The following is a 20,825-nucleotide window of genomic DNA, read 5'->3' as shown; positions in this document are numbered from 1 at the left end:
AGGGAGTGAGATTACCAGCTTGACTGCTCTCTCTCCCTTTGGACTCTCCGTTTTCTCCACCAGGTCGCCTGTTTCTCCTCCATAACCCCTCCCTACTCTACCCAACTCTGTGAATTTCTGTGTGTTCCAGACGGTGGAGAACACTTAGGGAACTGATTACTGGCTGGATCTGTCTCTCTCCTTTTCATTTCCCCCTTTTATCCTTCTGGCCACCTCTGTCTCCTTCTTCTACTCTTCTCTGTATAACTCCGTGAACATCTCTGAATGGTCCAGTTGTGGAGTGCACATGAGGAAGTGACTACTGGCTAGCCCACTCTCTCCACTATTGATTCCACCTCATCTCATTTGGGTCACCTCTAACTCCCTCCTCCCTCTTCTCTTCTCCATGTAACGCTGTGAACCTCTCTGAGTGACCCTCACAGTAGAGAAACTTCTCATCTTTAATGTAGATGTTTTATCAATGGTGCTGTATAGAAGGAGAAGTTTTGAAACTACTGTAAAAATAAGACCGATAACTGGAAGTAGGAGGCTTAAGTCCAAACCCTGACTCCAGGGAACTCCTGACTCCAAGGAACAGTAATTGACAGGAGCTCATCAAACGCCTCCATACTGACACTGAAACCAAGCACCACACAAGGGCCAACAAGTTCCAGGGCAAGACATACCAAGCAAATTCTCCAGCAACAAAGGAACACAGCCCTGAGCTTCAAGATACAGGCTGCCCAAAGTCACCCCAAAACCATAGACATCTCATAACTCATTACTGGACATTTCATTACACTCCAGAGAGAAGAAATACAGCTCCATCCACCAGAACATCGACACAAGCTTCCCTAACCAGGAAACCTTGACAAGCCACCTGTACAAACCCACACACAGCGAGGAAATGCCACAATAAAGAGAACTCCACAAACTGCCAGAATACAGAAAGGACACCCCAAACTCAGCAATTTAAACAAGATGAAGAGACAGAGGAATACCCAGCAGATAAAGGAACAGGATAAATGCCCACCAAACCAAACAAAAGAGGAAGAGATAGGGAATCTACCTGATAAAGAATTCCAAATAATGATAGTGAAATTGATCCAAAATCTTGAAATTAAAATGAAATCACAGATAAATAGCCTGGAGGCAAGGATTGAAAAGATGCAAGAAAGGTTTAACAAGGACTTAGAAGAAATAAAAAAGAGTCAATATATAATGAATAATGCAATAAGTGAAATTAAAAACACTCTGGAGGCAACAAATAGTAGAATAACAGAGGCAGAAGATAGGATTAGTGAATTAGAAGATAGAATGGTAGAAATAAATGAATCAGAGAGGATAAAAGAAAAACGAATTAAATGAGAACAATCTCAGAGACCTCCAGGACAATATTAAATGCAACAACATTCGAATCATAGGGGTCCCAGAAGAAGAAGACAAAAAGAAAGACCATGAGAAAATACTTGAGGAGATAATAGTTGAAAACTTCCCTAAAATGGGGAAGGAAATAATCACCCAAGTCCAAGAAACCCAGAGAGTCCCAAACAGGATAAACCCAAGGCGAAACACCCCAAGACACATAGTAATCAAATTAACAAAGATCAAACACAAAGAACAAATATTAAAAGCAGCAAGGGAAAAAACAACAAATAACACACAAGGGAATACCCATAAGGATAACAGCTGATCTTTCAATAGAAACTCTTCAAGCCAGGAGGGAATGGCAAGACATACTTAAAATGATGAAAGAAAATAACCTACAGCCCAGATTATTGTACCCAGCAAGGATCTCATTCAAGTATGAAGGAGAAATCAAAAGCTTTTCAGACAAGCAAAAGCTGAGAGAATTCTGCACCACCAAACCAGCTCTCCAACAAATACTAAAGGATATTCTCTAGACAGGAAACACAAAAACAGTGTATAAATTTGAACCCAAAACAATAAAGTAAATGGCAACGGTATCATACTTATCAGTTATTACCTTAAACGTAAATAGGTTGAATGCCCCAACCAAAAGACAAAGACTGGCTGAATGGATACAAAAACAAGACCCCTACATATGTTGTCTACAAGAGACCCACCTCAAAACAGGGGACACATACAGACTGAAAGTGAAGGGCTGGAAAAAGATTTTCCATGCAAATAGGGACCAAAAGAAAGCAGGAGTAGCAATACTCATATCAGATAAAATAGACTTTAAAACAAAGGCTGTGAAAAGAGACAAAGAAGGTCACTACATAATGATCAAAGGATCAATCCAAGAAGAAGATATAACAATTATAAATATATATGCACCCAACACGGGAGCACCGCAGTATGTAAGACAAATGCTAACAAGTATGAAAGGAGAAATTAACAATAACACAATAATAGTGGGAGACTTTAATACCCCACTCACACCTATGGATAGATCAACTAAACAGAAAATTAACAAGGAAACACAAACTTTAAACGATACAATAGACCAGTTAGACCTAATTGATATCTATAGGACATTTCATCCAAAAACAATGAATTGCACCTTTTTCTCAAGCGCACATGGAACCTTCTCCAGGATAGATCACATCCTGGGCCATAAAGCTAGCCTTGGTAAATTCAAAAAAATAGAAATCATTCCAAGCATCTTTTCTGACCACAGTGCAGTAAGATTAGATCTCAATTACAGGAGAAAAACTATTAAAAAATCCAACATATGGAGGCTGAACAACACGCTGCTGAATAACCAACAAATCACAGAAGAAATCAAAAAAGAAATCAAAATTTGCATAGAAACGAATGAAAATGAAAACACAACAACCCAAAACCTGTGGGACACGGTAAAAGCAGTCCTAAGGGGAAAGTTCATAGCAATACAGGCACACCTCAAGAAACAAGAAAAAAGTCAAATAAATAACCTAACTCTACACCTAAAGCAACTAGAAAAGGAAGAAATGAAGAACCCCAGGGTTAGTAGAAGGAAAGAAATCTTAAAACTTAGAGCAGAAATAAATGCAAAAGAAACAAAAGAGATCATAGCAAAAATCAACAAAACCAAAAGCTGGTTTTTTGAAAGGATAAATAAAATTGACAAACCATTAGCCAGACTCATCAAGAAACAAAGGGAGAAAAATCAAATCAATAAAATTAGAAATGAAAATGGAGAGATCACAACAGCCAACACAGAAATACAAAGGATCATAAGAGAGTACTATCAACAATTATATGCCAATAAAATGGACAACGTGGAAGAAATGGACAAATTCTTAGAAAAGTACAACTTTCCAAAACTGGACCAGGAAGAAATAGAAAATCTTAACAGACCCATCACAAGCACGGAAATTGAAACTGTAATCAAAAATCTTCCAGCAAACAAAAGCCCAGGTCCAGACGGCTTCACAGCTGAATTCTACCAAAAATTTAGAGGAGAGCTAACACCTATCCTGCTCAAACTCTTCCAGAAAATTGCAGAGGATGGTAAACTTCCAAACTCATTCTATGAGGCCACCATCACCCTAATACCAAAACCTGACAAAGATGCCACAAAAAAAGAAAACTACGGGCCAATATCACTGATGAACATAGATGCAAAAATCCTTAACAAAATTCTAGCAATCAGAATCCAACAACACATTAAAAAGATCATACACCATGACCAAGTGGGCTTTATCCCAGGGATGCAAGGATTCTTCAATATCCACAAATCAATCAATGTAATACACCACATTAACAAATTGAAAAATAAAAACCATATGATTATCTCAATAGATGCAGAGAAAGCCTTTGACAAAATTCAACATCCATTTATGATAAAAACTCTCCAAAGCAGGAATAGAAGGAACATACCTCAACATAATTAAGGCTATATATGACAAACCCACAGCAAACATTATCCTCAATGGTGAAAAAATGAAAGCTTTTCCTCTAAAGTCAGGAACAAGACAAGGGTGCCCACTTTCACCATTACTATTCAACATAGTTTTGGCCACAGCAATCAGAGCAGAAAAAGAAATAAAAGAAATCCAAATTGGAAAAGAAGAAGTAAAGCTCTCACTATTTGCAGATGACATGATCCTCTACATAGAAAACCCTAAAGACTCCACCAGAAAATTACTAGAACTAATCAATGACTATAGTAAAGTTGCAGGATATAAAATCAACACACAGAAATCCCTTGCATTCCTATACACTAACAATGAGAAAACAGAAAGAGAAATTAAGGAAACAATTCCATTCACCATTGCAATGGAAAGAATAAAATACTTAGGAATATATCTACCCAAAGAAACTAAAGATCTATATATAGAAAACTATAAAACACTGGTGAAGGAAATCAAAGAGGACACTAACAGATGGAGAAATATACCGTGTTCATGGATTGGAAGAATCAATATAGTGAAAATGAGTATACTACCCAAAGCAATCTATAGATTCAATGCAATCCCTATCAAGCTACCAACAGTATTCTTCACAGAGCTAGAACAAATAATTTCACAATTTGTATGGAAATACAAAAAACCTCGAATAGCCAAAGCGATCTTGAGAAAGAAGAATGGAACTGGAGGAATCAACCTACCTGACTTCAGGCTCTACTACAAAGCCACAGTTATGAAGACAGTATGGTACTGGCACAAAGACAGAAATATAGATCAATGGAACAAAATAGAAAGCCCAGAGATAAATCCACGCACCTATGGACACCTTATCTTTGACAAAGGAGGCAAGAATATACAATGGATTAAAGACAATCTCTTTAACAAGTGGTGCTGGGAAAACTGGTCAACCACTTGTAAAAGAATGAAACTAGAACACTTTCTAACACCATAGACAAAAATAAACTCAAAAAGGATTAAAGATCTAAACATAAGACCAGAAACTATAAAACTCTTACAGGAGAATATAGGCAAAACACTCTCCGACATACATCACAGCAGGATCCTCTATGACCCACCTCCAAGAATATTGGAAATAAAAGCAAAAATAAACAAATGGGACCTAATTAACCTTAAAAGCTTCTGCACATCAAAGGAAACTATTAGCAAGGTGAAAAGACAGCCTTCAGAATGGGAGAAGATAATAGCAAATGAAGCAACTGACAAACAACTAATCTCGAGAATATACAAGCAACTCCTACAGCTCAACTCCAGAAAAATAAATGACCCAATCAAAAAATGGGCCAAAGAACTAAATAGACATTTCTCCAAAGAAGACATACAGATGGCTAACAAACACATGAAAAGATGCTCAACATCATTCATCAGAGAAATGCAAATCAAAACCATTATGAGGTACCATTTCACACCAGTCAGAATGGCTGCAATCCAAAAGTCTACAAGTAATAAATGCTGGAGAGGATGTGGAGAAAAGGGAACCCTCTTCCACTGTTGGTGGGAATGCAAACTAGTACAGCCACTATGGAGAACAGTGTGGAGATTCCTTAAAAAACTGGAAATAGAACTGCCTTATGATCCAGCAATCCCACTGCTGGGCATACACACTGAGGAAACCAGAAGGGAAAGAGACACGTATACCCCAATGTTCATCGCAGCACTGTTTATAATAGCCAGGACATGGAAGCAACCTAGATGTCCATCAGCAGATGAATGGCTAAGAAAGCTATGGTACATATACACAATGGAGTGTGTTGGCTGTATTACTCAGCCATTAAAAAGAATACATTTGAATCAGTTCTAATGAGGTGGATGAAACTGGAGCCGATTATACAGAGTGAAGTAAGCCAGAAAGAAAAACACCAATACAGTATACTAACGCATATATATGGAATTTAGAAAGATGGTAACAATAACCCTGTGTATGAGACAGCAAAAGAGACACTGATGTATAGAACAGTCTTATGGACTCTGTGGGAGAGGGAGAGGGTGGGAAGATTTGGGAGAATGGCATTGAAACATGTAAAATATCATGTATGAAACGAGTTGCCAGTCCAGGTTCGATGCATGATACTGGATGCTCGGGGCTGGTGCACTGGGACGACCCAGAGGGATGGTATGGGGAGGGAGGAGGGAGGAGGGTTCAGGATGGGGAACACATGTATACCTGTGGTGGATTCATTTTGATATTTGGCAAAACTAATACAATTATGTAAAGTTTAAAAAAAAAAAAAAAGTTTCTCTCACTTTGACCTTAATCTCTAGAATGCATTCTTCACATGTGAATTCCCATCTGGTAGGAGACCTTTTCTGTTCTTGATTTTAAAGAAATTTAATATAACTTAAAATCATCCAAATTAAAAACCCACATAGAGTTTATTGGCTAAATCTTTTTCTGCTCTTTGTTATGCAAAAGTTTGCCTTATTTTAATATAAAATAAGCCCAGTTATTCTCTGTGTCAGTCACTATTAGCAAGAAATTAATAAAACTATAAGTTAAGAGCACAAGTCTTTTCTGAGGGATCAATTTTGAAGTTCAGGAACCTGTAAAAACTAAGAGAATGTTCCTTCAAAGTATTCTTATTATTTCAAATTCCTTTTTCTATGCTTATGATAAATTGATACATTTTCCTACTAAAATATTTGCATGACACTAATCAATAAAAGGCAATGCCAAAGAATGCTCAAACTACCGCACAATTGCACTCATCTCACATGCTAGTAATGTAATGCTCAAAATTCTCCAAGCCAGGCTTCAGAAATATGTGAACCGTGAACTTCCAGATGTTCAAGCTGGTTTTAGAAAAGGCAGAGGAACCAGAGATCAAATTGCCAACATCCGCTGGATCATGGAAAAAGCAAGAGAGTTCCAGAAAAATATCTATTTCTGCTTTATTGACTATGCTAAAGCCTTTGACTGTGTGTCAATCACAATAAACTGTGGAAAATTCTGAAAGAGATGGGAATACCAGACCACCTGATCTGCCTCTCTAGAAATTTGTATGCAGGTCAGGAAGCAACAGTTAGAACTGGACATGGAACAACAGACTGGTTCCAAATAGGAAAAGGAGTTCATCAAGGCTGTATATTGTCACCCTGTTTATTTAACTTATATGCAGAGTACATCATGAGAAACGCTGTACTGGAAGAAACACAAGCTGGAATCAAGATTGCCGGGAGAAATATCAATAACTTCAGATATGCAGATGACACCACCCTTATGGCAGAAAGTGAAGAGGAACTCAAAAGCCTCTTGATGAAGGTGAAAGTGGAGAGTGAAAAAGTTGGCTTAAAGCTCAACATTCAGAAAATGAAGATCATGGCATCTGGTCCCATCACTTCATGGGAAATAGATGGGGAAACAGTGTCAGACTTTATTTTTCTGGGCTCCAAAATCACTGCAGATGGTGATTGCAGCCATGAAATTAAAAGATGCTTACTCCTTGGAAGGAAAATTATGACCAACCTAGATAGCATATTCAAAAGCAGAGACATTACTTTGCCAACAAAAGTCCGACTAGTCAAGGCTATGGTTTTTCCTGTGCTCATGTATGGATATAAGAGTTGGACTGTAAAGAAGGCTGAGCACCGAAGAATTGATGCTTTTGAACTGTGGTATTGGAGAAGACTCTTGAGAGTCCCCTTGGACTGCAAGGAGATCCAACCAGTCCATTCTGAAGGAGATGAGCCCTGGGATTTCTTTGGAAGGAATGATGCGAAAGCTGAAACTCCAGTACTTTGGCCACCTCATGCAAAGAGTTGACTCATTGGAAAAGACTCTCATGCTGGGAGGGATTGGAGGCAAGAGGAGAAGGGGACGACAGAGGATGAGATGGCTGGATGGCATCACTGATTCGACTAATGTGAGTCTCAGTGAACTCCAGGAGTTGGTGATGGACAGGGAGGCCTGGCATGCTGCAATTCATGGGGTCACAAGGAGTTGGACATGACTGAGCAACTGATCTGATCTGATGAACAATAGATTTTTCATTAATTTCACAGTAGAAATAAAGTGAAAATGAGGATTTTCAATCTGAAGTCTGTATATATTTTAATTCAAGTAATCAAAAATTTCCAAGATATGAAAACAATTGAGGAAATTAATATAGGAAATTTGAAATAGCCTAATGGTTTTGCAAGAATATTTAGAAGTGGACTAGAAAATTTATTCTGCTAGAATAGGTAGATAAATAGCTAGACACACAAACACACGTATATGTATACAATTCTCAACAGAAAAAACTGCACTGTCTAGAACATATATATGATTTCTCTGTTTTTCCTTTGTTTCAGTTCCATATAATACCCCCCAAAAAGGAAAACTCTAAAGAAGGCAAATCATAGTTTCTAAGAAAAAAAAATGATAGATGATAAGATACTTAACCAATTGGTAGGCATCTTAATACTTGCTATGTTAACCCTCAGCCTCTGAGAGATACAGAAATTCCATCAAAATGTGTGCTCACATTGGACAACTTTCCAATAAGAAATTCACCGGTTGCAGTCAGTGTCCAGCCAGCTTTTTAAGTGAATCAACCATCCATGGGACAAGTCAAGTTACTGCATATTACACAAATTGCCAGGATATTATCCCAACTGTTCAAAGGCTTCCTAACCCTAAACCTGAAGCAGACATATCAAGAACGAATCTACCGCTAACCAGGATCTACTTGGCTAGAGCTGCTTTAGTGATACAAATTAATGAACATTCTATAGCACCTCCCAAAGATCATTTCAAGGAAATCTTGCCCTTATCCATTCATCCCATGAATGTACAAAAATATATTTGGAATAACATCCAATCTCTTCAGTGAGCAAGTCATGCAAACAAGCCCAGTGCATACAGAAATAAGGGAAAGGAGGTAGATAAAGAAGGAAGAAACAATGGAAGAAAGGAGGAAGGAAATGACTGACGACAATCTTCTCAGCTTCTGGGTGCCTGTCTAGAAAGATCAGGATCCGCTTTAGCATTCCTAAACTGAAATACAATTAACAACAAAACAGAAAGCATAATTATCTAAGTAAGGTCTTCATATGGAAAATGCAACTTAAGAATATTTTCTTCCTATAAGTTTACATATATATAAATATATATTCATCAAAATATCAATCTTAGAAAAACTAGATAATTCTCTCAAAACCTTCTGGAAAATTCAACATGCTTCCATATTTTAAAAATGTAATTAAGAGTTCAAAAGTTTTGGAGCTTCAAAACTTTTTCAAAATTTTCACCGAGCACAGAATGTGGGTGAACCGTGTACAAGACTGTCCCCAACCTGAGGTTGTTCAATTTATGATTTTTCAACTTTAGCCATGGTGAGAAAGTGATACAGATTCAGCAGAAACTGTAGTTCAGATTTTGAGTTGTGATCCTTTCCCAGGTTAGCCCTATGCGGTACAGTGCTTTCTTTTGATGCTGGGTGGGGTGGCGAGCAGCAGCTCCCAGTCAGCAACTCCCACCATGAAGGTAAGCAACTGATACACTTACAAACATTCTGTACCCACACAGCATACAGTTTTTCACTTCCAGTATCACACTCAATAAATCACAGGAGATTTTCAACACTATTATAAAATAGGCTTTGTGTTAGAGGATATTTGCCAAACTGTAGACTAATGTTAGTGCTTTCAGTACATTTAAGGTAGGCCAGGCTAAGCAATGATGTTCGGTAGGTTAGGCGTATTAAATACATTTTCAGCTTATTAATGGCAACCCACTCCAGGACTCTCGCCTGGAAAATCCCATGGATGGAGAAGCCTGGTAGGCTATTGTCCATAGGGTCACAAAGAGTCAGACATGACTGAGAGACTTCACTTTCACTTTTCAGCTTATTAATTTTTCAACTTATGATAGATTGATCATTTTAAGTCTAGGATGATTTTAAGTCTAGGATGATGCATGTGCATGCTAAGTCACTTCAGTCATGTCTGACTTGTGACCCTATGGACTGTAGCCCTCCAGACTTCTCTGTCCGTGGGATTCTCCAGGCAAGAATATTGGAGTGGGTTGCCATTGCCTTCTCCAGGGGATCTTCCTCACCCAGCGATCAAACCCCCATCTCTTATGTCTCCTGCATTGCCAGGTGAGTTCTTTACTGCTAGCGCCACCCCGGAAGCCCAGGATGATCTGTACTTAATACAAAGTATACAGAAGTAAGTATACGGCACTTTCATATAATTCATAAAACATAATATGTGGATATGTCATACCTTTCAATTTCTCACGTAGCTACAAAAAAGGAATCTGGATTACCAAAGTGACACTTATATGTTGTCTGTGTCTCAATAATGATGCTGGAAACTATGAAAGAAACGATGCATTCCTTGGATGTTTAAATCAACTGAAACAGTCTTATTCTCATGATGCATTGTGGCATGAGTGAGGATACATCCTCAAGTTCCACATACATTTTGCTAATTTCCCTAGGTTCATTACTTTCTGGGCTTTTCCTGACACTTCTTTGCACTCTTGCTCCCTCTCCCTCTCCCCCTCTCCCCCTTTCCCTCTCTTCTAATTAGGCCACTTCTTTCTTCCTATCATTCTTGCTCTAAATATACTTGCTAAGTCTATCGCTGCTGTTGCCTCTTCTCCAAGTTATCTTTTTTTAGGCACAATGCCAGTGCCATTTTTCTTATGATTTGTGAAAAGTCTTTCTTTCCTCTGTCCCTGCCCAGGCCTCCTACCCCCTGCCTAAGCTTTTCCTTTTTCCTCTATTATCTACTATGCTCTCTGTTATATTTCTAGCCCTTAAAGTTCACAGGGCTCATGAGAAAAGAAAACCACAGCTGTGGTGAAACAACAGAGGTTTGTCCAAAAACTACCCTTGGTCATTTGAATCTAATTTACAGTGTTGCCTCCAAACAATAGCTTAATTGCAGGAATCTCAGAGAAAAAAAAAAAAAGCTGCAAAAATCCAGCAGAAGCCTTGGAAAAAGCATTTGTTATATGTCTATTCTCAAGACTCAGGCCCCTCCAATTTGCCTTATCCGTGCATCAATATGATAAAACAAAATCTATTTACATTTTTCTTTATTTACAGGAGAATGAAATCATAAAAGCTTCAGTTCATCCAATTAATGAACTAAAGGTGCAATATTAATAAGATACAGAATACATGCCTTGTTAATCTTTAAGAGATAAATGTAAGATATATTTAATTTGAGTAGGATGTTTGCAGTCTTATTAAGAACACTGGGGAAGGCAATTGGGTAACTGATGTCTGAGTTCTTAGTGACATCCAGAGAATCTTATGGGCTAAAGGAATTCCCAGAGGAGAATTGTGGAATTTAACAGCCAGTTCGGGCTTCTATACTTGATTCACTTCTTTGCTTAGCTATGCAGTGAGTTTTAAAGCCTTTAATTTGACCAGTGTTGTTATGTATCTTGTTTTTCTATAGCATCCTGTTTTGTTTACTTTTATGGCTAGTTTGGTTGCCTAAAATTATTGCCCTTCCTCTGTAGGCTCAAAATGTTAGGTGAATTTGCCTCAATAATGATCAGCATTTTTATTTTCATTTCACAAGCAAATACTTTTATACATGCTTTGAATAAAGAATATATTTTAGGTATTAATAAGGAAATGAATCATTATAAACATAACTGGATCCCTTGCCTTTTTTTTCTTTACACTCCACATGTATTTTCAATAGGTTTACTGAGCTGCTGACCTACAGAGAAAAAAATCTTTCTGATTATAACTGGGAACATTAAAAACAATCCTATATTTGCAAAATCAAAATGACCCAAGATGATAGCACTACAAATACCAAGTTAAGCTCCCTGTAAGCTACCGTCAGAAGTTAACAGTCCAGAGGCAATTAATAAGGGAGTTTACTTTTAAAGAAAAATTCTTTCCCAAAATCACACCTGAGTTAGTCTTCAGGGGAAGATAGGGATTGAAAAATATATGGATTCTACATAAATCACTAGGATATTAAAGGTGAACAGAATAGACAAAAAAAATTAAAGAGAAGAAAAGCAAAAAAGTGAGGATGCTATTTAATTAACACTGATGTGTAGCCATGAATACCACATAGATAGAAACTTATACTCCAAGAATCTTTTAAAAAGAAATACTGCTGTGATAAGAGAAAAGGAAGCATTAGCACTGACCAGCTTTTGAGCAGTGATATTTTGGCCTATGAAGTTCTGTGAAAATTGCACTGTACCAGTAATATTTAATTGTAGCATAAAAATTAAACACCATTTACTTGATATAAAATAGGGATAGTATGTAAATTAAGTAAGTTTCAATTCATGTCTTCTTACTCACATCTGTTGGCAGTTTAAATAGTTTTAGTGTCATTAATTGTTAGAAAAGTGCAAGATTTGCTGTATGCTTGCCACTTAGGACCAAAGGCACAAAAGTCTAATTGAACTAAGTAATTAGTAATTTGTCATTTCCTATTGTCAGCAATTACTTTCCATTAGAAATCCTCACTGAAAATTCTAATTTGAAGTGAGGTTTGCATTTTATTGCTGTCCATCCAAATTAGTTTAAAATTGACAGCTACATTTTCATTTAAAATTTTAAAGATATTAAATATGCTTGAGAAAACTGAAGCACACTCAGCTCCTCATAAGCCTCTGTGTGTGTGTGCACGCACATGCAGACACACACACGTAGAAGAAAAGATCAGCCAACACCCAAGAAGGCGCTTTTTATTTTTCCGAAAGGGAGTTGTGCAAACATCACACTGTGGTTGCTTCTATGAAATTTCAGGTTTCTGATTGTTACATTTACACACAGACCCCTGCAGTGATGCTCTCACCTGCACACAGATGGACAAGGAAACAACACACTATTAGACTGCTTTCTAGGGTTCCGAGCTCCCTCTGGGATACGGCTGTTGGATGGTTTTTCATTTGTTCTTTCTTCATGCTCCACTAGCCAATCAACTATTTCCCTTCCCTATGTTCTGAGCACTGTATAAAGCTAAAAGAGAATATAGCCTCAAAAATAATACTGAGGCATTGACTCATAATTAGCATGGGTCCATTGATGTATTTTAACTAAGGGCAACTGATGAGTCAAGCTCATCCTCAAACTTTGTAAAAGTTTAAGCACCACATATTTCCCAACTGATGGTTTTCCTCTTTTAAAACTTATGACTGTTTTCCTTGAAATACAGCTGGATATCTTTAACAATTAGACCAGGCTTCCAATTGTTAACTTTAAAGATATGGATGCAAAGGTCACATATTTTTCTCTCTACCCCATGATTAAAATTCTGAAACTGTAAAACAAATCTTTAAAAGACTTGAGTTAATATACCTGTGCACAGAGACCCTGTGTCTTAGATAAAGCTAACAGAACTTGCTCTGGGAAAAGCATATTCACATAGTTATATTATGATAAAGAGGGTAATGTCCATAAAGAACATTTGATTTATTAACCTAGAGAGAGAATTACATTAAAGGGAAAATGACAATGAAATTCCATAATTACATGTCTAATAATTCAGTAACTAATAAGGGTGGTGTTGAATGCATCTCTATATTAATTGAAGTGATATGGTTTACTAATTTTTCCTAAGTTATGCAAGTGCTAAAATTGACTTGTAACACTAGAAATTATAATGAATTTCTCTTGTTTTTTTAAGTGACAATCTAATCATTATTCTAAACTCATATACTTTTATAGAACAAATTTTCTACTGTTACCCCTTTGGTAACTAACTAGATATATCACACATCTGTAACACTTAAGTGAACATTAATTAGTGCTAATTTACAATCAAATTCCAATGGAGAAGCAAATTATGCTTTCTTGAACATCAAAAGTCTTTATTATGACCATTATGATGAAGAATGCCAGAATATCTTAATTATTTCTGCTTATAAATAATGTTTCCCACAAACCTTCAAAATGCACAAGACTGCTCTGCTGCTGCTACTAAGTCGCTTCAGTCGTGTCCGATTCTGTGCGACCCCAGAGATGGCAGCCCACCAGGCTCCCCCGTCCCTGGGATTCTCCAGGGAAGAACACTGGAGTGGGTTGCCATTTCTTTCTCCAATGCATGAAAGTGAAAAGTGAAAGTGAAGTTGCTCAGTGGTGTCCGACTCCTAGCAACCCCATGGACTGCAGCCTACCAGGCTCCTCCATCCATGGGATTTGCCAGGCAAGAGAAACAATAATAATAATGCTAGTCTTACTATAATTTAGTTTTAACTTAGTAATAGTGCAGTTCATTTCAATGAATATCTTGCTCTCTTTACTACTTTATAATAGAAAAGAGATTGCCTGAAAACTTAGGAGCAAAGTTTTCCATTGTGTATTGTTTAACAGCTATTGAAACAGATTTTAAAATTTTGACCATACTGCCACAGGATTTTGCTACATAAATCCAAGTTTGTCCATAATAAATACATCAGCTTTAGATGAACCAAAAATCATTTAAATTGTAAAATATTTGCCTCCTTGTATGAATCACACAGTTCTAAAGCAAAATGCTTCCCAGAAGAAAAATAAGCAACAGATACCAACAAACTCCTATTCCACTCATTCTAAAATTGTGTATAACTGCCAATAAGGCATTGAAGAAAAGAGAGAAGTAAATTAAAAATTCAATAAACACTGATCAATATGCTTGTAAATACCAAGTCTATAAAATGATCTTCTTTTTAAATGTATTTAAACCACAGGTACATGTTCTATATTTTGGAATCCAGTTAAGTCTAGTTAAATTTGTTTCAAATGGAAATGTGCCAGAAATTTAAGACCACCAGAGAGGATAATAAAAAAGAAGGAAGGCAGGAAAGAATGAAGGAAAGAAAGAAATAGGGAGAGAGAGAAAAGGAAGGGATGGAGGGAGGGAGGAAAGAAAGGAGAAAAAAGAGAAAAAAGGAAGAAAATAGCAGCTCAGATTGTCAAATTCTCACTGTCTCCTGGTTTAGCACCAGCTCACAATCAGTTGAATAAAGAAGTCATCTCTGTCTAAGATGTAAATAAATCACAAGCCTCAGTTACTTTACCACTAGCTGTTTGTCATTCAGGAAAATAATGGTTAATCAATGTCTAATCAATGAAGATGTGTAACATATTAGTTTGCAGTCCTTCATCATCCTATTTTCTTCAATTGCCTGGGGGTTTGTGTTTAGTACTTACAGAATCGATTACAATTGAGAGTGATCATTCAGCTCATGTTGAGAGCTGTCAGCTGTGCTTTCCACGAGGCAGCTCTACTCTTGTGTTTAATATGAGATGCTAATATTTAGCTGCATCTGACAAACTAGGTTCCAGGGCGAAACATTTTTGAGAAGAACTTAAGTAACTAATTGTATCACTACATGTCACTTGATGAAACTAAACTTTTCCTGACTTCACAATAATCATAAGCATTACTGGTTTGCTGTGGAAAATTAAAGGGAAATAGCTGCCTGCTTGAGTCTGATCATGCCTTCAGGGAAGGTCTAAGAAAGGCAACTACAGTAACGCCTTTATAAATAACTACCAGGGGGGTGGGGGCAGGCGGAGGAGATAATTCTTCCGTTTTCATATAAAGCAACATTTTTGACATAAGATTTGTGTATTCTCTAGTGCCAGCCTCTTTTGAATGCCCGCGGTTTCTCACAAACACCAGGAGAAAAGTTAGACTGGCAGCCTCTTGACACATTTCTTTTAAGAAACGATCTTTGGTGGCTATGCATGTTTAAAGTCCAGAGAAAATGTTAATTGCCTGACAAGCCTATTTTTCTTGCCATTTATAAAAATGTATTACCAGCCAAAATACACATCCTGAAGAAAACCTGGAAGAGTATTATTAAAGGTGGGAGAGGAGAATCCTGATTTCAACAACAATAAATAATTGCCAGGTTATGGAGAGCTTTGCTTTCTTTACTGCCTTGTAACTTGTTTTGGAAGTTATGCTGATGACATTCACAGAACCCAATGTTAAAGACTAATAATAATATAGTATTTCATGAGAAACATTTTTGGATCTGGGTAGGACTGATTTTGAAAGCACAAGTTCAGGTGTGTTAGGTTAGTATCAGCTCCAACAGCACCCTCTAGTGCCCACTGCCCTGAAACACCTCGTGGAAGGCGGAAAAGCCATTTGTATGCATGCAGGCTCATTGACACTTGCTTTATAAAAGTATAGTCATCTTTACAAATGACCTAAATGTGCTCTTAAACTTAAAAATGTTTGAATATCATTCTGTGATCAAGCATACCCGAGAAATGTACAATGATCTAAGGTTTTTACAGGTAAAATAGTGCATTAATGTTATTAGACTGTTGCTTCAGTGATATGTTGTCCAACTTTATAGTATTTCAGGATATGTTTTAATAGTTTAAATTGCTGGGATAGTGGAGAAAAACTTAACTAATGACCACACCTTAAAAAGAAAGGTGGTTTATGCTCAATACCATAATGTACAATGAAATATTGAACTTACATTGTTCTCACTAACAGTGGGAATTTTGGTGAATCTGACTTGTCTGTAAAAACAACTAATTTTAAAGGTGAGCAATAAAGATCCAATCAAATGAGTAAATAAGCATTTTTGTTTTCTCTTAGCTTCAACTCCCATTTCACCAATAAATCCCATTGTAGTCATGAGTACTTTGGACCAGAATGGGCCTGGTGGAAAAATGAAAGAAATTCTGTAAAATACTGGTTTTACTTATTTTTTGAAATAGAATTTCATGGTCAGAAGGAACAGCTACAGAGAAGACAAGTGTATTCAACTTTAGATAATGGATATATCTTTCTGGGTTGATGTGCGGAATGTGTAGCAGAGAAATCAGAAATCATGGATTTATTGTCATATGTTATGCTGGCATAAACTGTATCATATAAAGAAGTCACTTAGCTCACCTGACCTAAAAAACAAACACACAAATATCTCATCCTTTAAGTGAATCAAAACTGTGTACGTGCGTGCACACAAGTGTGAGCGTGTGTGTGTGTGTGTGTCTTGGCAAGCCAGTGGTTAAGACTTCCCCTTCCAATGCAGAGAGTTTGGATCCCTGGTCAGGCAGCTAAGATCCCGCATGCCTCAGGTCCAACAAACTAAAATATAAAACAGAAGCAATATTATAACAAATTCAATAAATACTTTTTTAAAAATGGTTTACTTCAAAAAAATATTAAAAAAAAAAAAGAAAACCCATACACCTTTAATGTGTGTGTGTGTGTGCTTGCAGATATGACAAAGAGAGACTAAGGACAAAATTACTAGAAGTATGCAATCCCAGAAAGAGTCCCCACCACAAAAATGCTGTTTTATCAAACACACATGATGGTGTTTTTCTCCTTTACATCAAATTTCTTATTGAGAAACCGTTCATATATTTACATCCTGAGATATCTCAGCAAGCTTTACAAGGCTGTTTCTTATATATATTTTTGTGGCAACTGGAATATTCCAAAAGGAAAAAAACCTAACATTTCTGAAATGCCTAATATATATGTTAGTCTCCAGACTAGGCATAAACATATGTGTTATCCCACGGAGAATCACACCAAGTTCAGCAATAAACTTGGTCAACATTTTCTAGAAGTTATTCTTTTTCCTATCAGATGCATTTCTTAAGGGCATGAGAAAACTTATTAGCTGGATGTCTTATAAGCTGGGCTCACATACCTGTGCAAATATTTGTAGTCTTCTTAAATTACATTTTGACCATCAGCAGTTCCTAAATCGACCACATACGCTTTAAAAGGCAAACCAACAAAGAAGTATGTAAAAGATCTTCATCTGGCTCTTTGCACAGCTACCAGGGGAGGTGTGCTAGCCCCATGAATGTCTGCACTTTGATATAAGAGCTGTGATAATGATGAAAAGTTAATGGATTTTTATCTATATCAACCTGATGATCATAGACCTTGTTATTTTTATTATTTTTTAAGAAGGGGATTGGTGCTGCATGAATATGAAGGCATATATTCACAGCATTTCTTAGATTTATAGGTACAGGGGCTACAAAGCCTTCTTTCCTTTCTAGGTAGATAAATTGAGTTCCATGCAGTTTACTATGTAGGGGTCTTTCAAATGAGACCACAAAATCTTAAATCCTACTCCCCTGCGTGGACATTAAAGATCCCATAGCACTTTTCATAAGAGTAGGGGCTTGTCACCATGCCACTAGGCAAATTCCTACAACTTACCTTAAAGTCCAACAGCCAGCTTCTCTCCACAGGATATTAGTGTATTAGGTACCTTGGAAAAGTTCAGTATATTTATTCAATTTATTAAAAATGTTAACCTAATGGTTCTGAAAATTCCTTTTTTAGTGAAAAGGAACCAAAGGTCTCCTTAGGCAGAGTTACTATAATGTTTGTTGCATGAAATCAAACTTCCTTCCAAAATATTTGATTAGTCTCTTTTGAACATAAATGCCTACAGTATTAATTTTATTTAAAAAACAAAAACAACCAAGATATAATAAAAAAATCTTATAATCCATGATCCATGCTTTCTGATACAGGTAATATAAAACAAATGATATAATCTACAAAACCATGACAAATGAAAGACTTGGAAAAGGTTATGGTTTGACAAGGTAACATTTTTGAAATCTGGACACCAATCAAATTGATGTAAGTATTGGTGATGCAACACTCTTTGACACTAAAGTCTTTACCACTGTCTAAAACATAGAGAAGAGCCCATTGTGATTGCTTAATGTCAGCTTTTGTTCATAAGCTCCTTCATAAAACTGAAACGAGGAAAATGATTTAAAGCAGTTCAATTTGTCTATTTACCTTAATCTTTAACTATTCCCATATGTCTGGCTACATGATGTATGACTCTTTGTAAACCAATTTTTCAAAGATATACACGACAGAAAAAAGTCAGGCTCCTAACCTTTTATGCGTTGAACTTTTATAGAGCTCTAGAAAACAAAATGCTTTTAGGTTTCAGAAAAGGAAAATAAAGGGCAAAAGGTTATTTTCTTTCTCTCTCCTCTTAGTAAATATTTGCATCAGTGAAAGTAGAGCAGACACTAATTTCTAGGTATATGAAGAATCATTTGGAAGGTCCTATCTGCAAACATTGATGATAAGGTCTTTGTTTTAAAAAGAGCTATTTAAAAAATGATGATGCATAAATCAATATCATTAAGCTCTTACAAGTCCAGCAGTTGAGGTAGGAATATTGTGCTAGGTATAATACCACTCAGTGGGGTGAGCAGAAAATAAGAAATGCAGGTTAGAGATTTCTTAGAATAAAGAACCTGAATCATGACCGTAGAAGATTTAGTTTCACTCTTATGGAAAATAGTAATTGGAGAAATTAGTCGGTGTTGAAATAGAATGTTTTAATTATTTTAAAAAATCACAAGATTAGTAAACCAATTTTAATTAATTTATATGACTTTATAAAGATGGAAAATAAAGAAAAATTCCAGTGTTTTTGCTCATTCATGTAACTGATATTTATTAAGTACCTACTGTATGCTTGGAACTGTATAAACAGCTGCGAACAGGACACATTCACATCCCTGCCCTCTTGGAACCTATAATTGTGTTTAGAACTAGAAAAAAACAGATTCAGGATCATTATTATCAAGTTATGGTTAGGAGTTAAGGTAAAAGTGAGGATTTTCTGGTACTTTAAGTTATTAACCCTCCTGCAAATTTTGTACTATAGCCTGTGTAATTTTCAAGGGACATTATAATATCCCAGGTGATTTGTCCAAACTACAAAACCTAGTCTTTTCTCACAAAAAGGCACAAAACATTAGAATTCTTATGATACATAGGGAAAGAGAGTTAGCATTTGCTACATGTCTAACTATGTGCCTAGCCCAATTCCAGGCACTTTGCATATTTTTATCACATTCACATCTTTCAAAGGCAGATTAAGATCAGCTAAATCATTTTATAGACAAGAATAGCCTTTATCTTAAAAGTAGAAAAAAGTCAAATAGAAAAACCAATGAATCATTAAAATTAACTTATTTCAGTGTGTGGAAAGATTAACTTTATCATACCACTGTTTCTCCATCAGTAATTGCGTAAATAGTACCTTTCTTATGCAGATTTTGTACAGGGGTCTTAATGAACTATATCAATTGATGAGCTATAAGATCTAATGCAAAAAGTAAATCTGGAAAAAATCAATCTTCAAATTATCATAACCAAGCTTTGTTGAAATTTAATATATGAAATCTACATGACAAAAATCAGTATGCTGTCTAAAGTGTAATGAGGAATTTTATTTTCATCAACATCACAGGATGATTCTATGATTCATCTGTGCCATTTTGATGTGCCATTTGATCAAATAGCCATAAATGCTAAACTATGATTTTAGTACCAGCTTCCAAATTATATTGAATTTCCATCTCATGTATACAATTATTATCCTCCAGGTGAAATAATGAAGCATATGCTTATTAAACATGTATGTATACACAGACACTGCCTTGTCATGGCAAAGGGGCTTGTGCAACTCAGTGAAGCTATGAGCAGGGCCATGCAAGATGGACAGGTCATAGTGGAGTGTTCTGAGCAAACGCGGCCCACTGCAGGAAGGAATGGCAAACCACTCCAATATTTTTGCTACAAGAACCCCATGAACAGTGTAAGAAGGCAAAAAGATATGACACTGAAAGATAAGACGCCCCCCACCCCAGGTTGGAAGGTGTCTAATATGCTACTGGGGAAGAGCAGAGGACAATTACTAAGAGCTCCAGAAAGAATGAAGAGGCTGGGCAAAGCCCAAACAACACCCAGCTGTGGATGTTTGGTGGGGAAGGTAAAGTCCAATGCTGTAAAGAACAATATTGCATAAGAACCTGGAATGTTAGGTCCATGAATCAAGGTAAATGGTCAAGCAGGAGCTGGCAAGAGAAAACATCAACATCTTATGAATCATTGAATTAAAATTGATGAGAATGGGTGAATTTAATTCAGATGACCATTACATTACATTACTACTGTGGGCAAGAATCCCAAAGAAGAAATGGAGTATCCCTCATAGTCAACAAAAGAGTCTGAAATGTAGTACTTCGGTGCAAT

Source organism: Bubalus bubalis, chromosome 2 (assembly GCF_019923935.1).
Source record: "Bubalus bubalis isolate 160015118507 breed Murrah chromosome 2, NDDB_SH_1, whole genome shotgun sequence".
Lineage (NCBI taxonomy): Eukaryota > Metazoa > Chordata > Mammalia > Artiodactyla > Bovidae > Bubalus > Bubalus bubalis.
Note: the sequence above shows the minus strand (reverse complement) of the source record.